Here is a 4,298-nt window from a genome sequence, read left to right on the forward strand (position 1 = left end):
AAATATAGATTTCACAAGTTTTCCAAAGAAATGAATTTTTTTTTAAAAAAAATCTAAATATGCGGTAAACGGCGTCGTTTGAAGGAATGCAGAAGCAGAAGTCAATTTTTTTGAAGGTTGTGGGGACGAACGAAGACAGACTAAACTCTGACAGGCCATTGACAGATCTTGAGAATTGGAAATGCTATGCGTAGGAGCACGTTAAGGCTCATAAATAAATGCTATAATATATTCTTTTATATATATATATAAAATCTTTTTATCATCGAAATTATAAAATTATAAAAATTAAAAACAAGTACCGTTTCTTAAATGTCATTCTCCAATCTCGAATATTTCTCCACAATCCATACAGATTATTAATTGACTAACTTCCTATTAGTTACTATATTAAGGACAAAAAGGCTCATTATCATACATTTTTTATTATTCAGAATAAAACACAAAAATACTAAAAAAAGATACTATAAATATTTAAAAAAAATGTAGCTTAATTGTTCTGAATTGTGTTTATTATTTATATGGTGAATAACAGTTTTAAGCCATGATTTTAGAGGTGTTTGTGAAAATAAAAATAAAAAATCCATATGATAACAAAAGTCACTAAATAGATTTTAAAGATATTTTTAAAAAAGAATAGAATATGAAATATAAAACTATTTCAAGAGAGATAAATTCGGAGGAAAGAAAATCCAAAAAGCCACACATCAAGAAGTTGGTCCATCCATCAAGAAGTTGGTCGGTACAATCTCATGTAAATATATGGACTTACCACCAAATTATTTCTGATACAAAAATGAAATATAATTAGGTAACTTTCCTTTTAAAATAGCGATGGGATTTCTAATTAATACATTTTTTACTCAAAGACCGATGGATTAATTTATTCTTTAGATGAATCACTTGGCTTGGGATGCAATTTTTCTAGATGAGATTTTTAATTATTAGCAGATTTTTGTAATATTTATGGATATGAATTTATATAAACTGTAATATCTTGATACCTTGTCATATATATATATGTCCGTTAAATTAACAAATTTTTAAATAATATTTGAAATACAATTGATTCCGTTTTTATATTGTGAGCATATCTATACACATTAAGATGCCTAGAATATATTGTATATAAATTTCATATCTCACACGTGCAGTATAGTTAAACAATTTATACAAAATAGATTGAATTCGAAGTGGTTCAAACTTCAAAGTCATGAAATTTCTACATAGTTTTTTTTAACCTCATCAGAATTACCACATTATTTAAATTAATTAATTAATTATAGGAAGTTCAAACGCAATACGTGTCCAAATATTTTGTTAGATGATTCATTTCAAAATAATATTTTTTAGGATTTTAAGTTCTTATAAAAAAATTATTACTCTCTTGTAATAAACAAAACTTCTCAACATGAGTCATGCCATAACAACCATGAGACATACCATGAATTAAGTACACCATGCACATGCAATATACATGTATAAATGATCATTTAAATATATAGAAATTATATATATATAATAAAAATAATGAAGAGTAATCTGAGAGCCCAATATTCTCCTCGGGATTGGTGGTAAAAAGACCTTTTCCTTTCTCCCTATAAATATCTTCCTCTCCCCCAAAACCCATATTCTCACAAACACACAATTTTCCCCTCTCTCTCTACATTCACTTTCTCTCTCCTTGGCCTTATTTACCCTTTTGCCCCTCACCATATTCTCTAGTTTTTTTTTAGGGTTTCGACTTCGACGGCAATGGCCCTCTCTGTATTCTTCCACAGCTTTCTTGAACTGCTTATTCGGTCTCTAGATCGGGTTTCGATTTCGATTTGTTGATGGAGATCGTGGGTTTTTTTTTTCTTTTTGCATGAGAGAAAAAGAAACAGCGTTTCGATCTTGTCGGAATTTAGCGGTTCAATAAAGCTGTGGGAAGATAAAGACGGGGTCAAATCTATACATGGCGTTCATGGATCGATCGTCTCATGGTATAATTTATTTTATTAATTTATTTTCGATTACTATCCACGGATCTGATTATTTTCTTGGGTTGTAACATGGGTTTTCAGATTCTAAATTTTCTGGCTAATGATTCGGTTCTTAAATGTGTATATGGGTCGGTTTTGATTTTGTTCGTCCGATTTAAATTTTCTGGCTAATGATCGGGGTTTTGCTAAAGGTATACACATGTGTATGTATATATATATACACACACACACTGTTTATTGATATTAGATCGATCTAGGAATGATGATTCGATTACTATATACAGATTTGTTGATATTAGATCGCTCTATGAATAATCTACGTAAGGGTATGGGAGTTTTTCTGCTTGTCCCCAACGTAGTGGTGGAGATCTAAATCTAAATTCAGATCTCAGTTTATTTTATTATAAATTGAATAATTTCATATTTTCGTCGCAGTTGCTCAGCTACGTGACAATAATTAATATGAAACTCTCTTATTTTTACACGGGATCTTAACGATCTATGGTATAAGATTTGTCCATTATATACTTAGCTCTACGTAGGTTCCGTTATATAAAAAAAATTAAATACGTACGATCCATTTTTTTCATAACTTGTTTTTATTTTCTGTATAGTTCCAAGTTATTACAGTTACTAATTTTCATTTCGATGTTCTAAAAGTGATGAAATCCTTCATATGGTATAAAGTTTTTTTTCCCCTTTAAATCCCATATAATTTAGCGTAGTATTCAACATATTATGTTTCTGTTCGTCTTTCTGTAATAACCTGGTTGATTTCTTTCTTTTTTCTTATGTTAATGTGAGACTAACCATGATATATATATATATATATATATATATGTATGTATCTATATACGTATAGCTTTGTAAGCAACATTAATTTGTTGTTTCATTATTAATGTTAGACCATGGACCACATGTTCAATAAGAATAATATATACATGTAGTTGAGGTAATAAAATAGATCTGATTATTTCTTTTTTTTTTCTTAAAGACTATACACACTCTTCAATTTCTTGTTATAGCCTCCATGTAAATTTTCACAAGGAATGTGTATTTTCAGGGTTTCGGTTCAGTTTCCTATCAATTATTTCTTGTTTGATTTTTTTTTCTCATGAAAACGCTAACTATTCGATTTAATTATTAGATTTTCCTTCGATTCGAGTTTTTTTAATCTGATTTTGATTTTGATACGTGACAGATTTTTACTAATCATAAAAGCTTTCATTTCTTAAAAAGATTATCATTATAATTTGTTTTTTTTTTCGGTTATTTTCTGATTTGTTTTTAGTTTTCGGTTTCAATTCAATTAATAGATTTTAAAAAAATATATTTAATCGGTTTTTAAGTGGGATTTCGTGATAACAGTAATATTTAACAGTCTCCATTTGACATAATTGAATACAATTATACTCCATTTAATTAGCACGGTCACAAACCCATCTTAATTACATTTTAAATGCATGGTCAAACTATTCCTAATTCTTTTGCCCTAATAATAAATTCAATAGAAAAAAGATAATCACACAGTTGATCTTAGCTAAGGCACCTTAATTATGTGATTAGATGTCTTAATGTCGGCACCTAATCCAACACACTCAAATTCTTTTATATTATATTATATTTTAATATATATATATATATATATAATAAATACTTTATATTACTTTTATTTCTTGGACACTTAGTGGCCTGTCTTTATTATAATCCGCCTTGTTCTTTTTTTGTTTAGTGGTATATGCTTTTGTTTGATTCTTTGCCCTTTATTTACTCATTTGCTTGTGTTATTTTCCCCAACCCTTTATTCACTAAAAGGGAAATGGCATATCGGTTTTAATGGAAGATTTAATTGGATTCCACTAACCTAAGTCAAAAAAAGGTGTCATTTCTTTTGTCTTTTGTTTATAAATATATGCACGTATCGACACCCATATGCTGTTATATCTACACCATATTTATAATTTATTAATTACTCTTCCTTTTCTAAAGTGGAGTTCTTATTATATATGAAATTATCAAATTATAATAATTTTTTTTATTTTGAACGTAATTTCTTATGAATTAAAATTTAATGTGGCATAAAAATTTGGTTGATTTTAATAAATGTTTTATCATGTGGTCAGTTTCAATAATTTTTCAGAAGCGATGATATTGTGTTTCTGTTAGTGTACATGAATGGACATGATTTAAATAGGTCGGTCAATTTAGAACTAAAGTACACACAAATTATGGCGTGCTAATAGATTATAATTATGTAATTTCGAATAATAATATTGGTAATTTTTTTTTGTCTACAAATTTTTTAGAGTTGTT

Source organism: Tarenaya hassleriana, unplaced genomic scaffold, assembly GCF_000463585.1.
Source record: "Tarenaya hassleriana unplaced genomic scaffold, ASM46358v1 Cleome15, whole genome shotgun sequence".
Classification (NCBI taxonomy): Eukaryota; Viridiplantae; Streptophyta; class Magnoliopsida; order Brassicales; family Cleomaceae; genus Tarenaya; species Tarenaya hassleriana.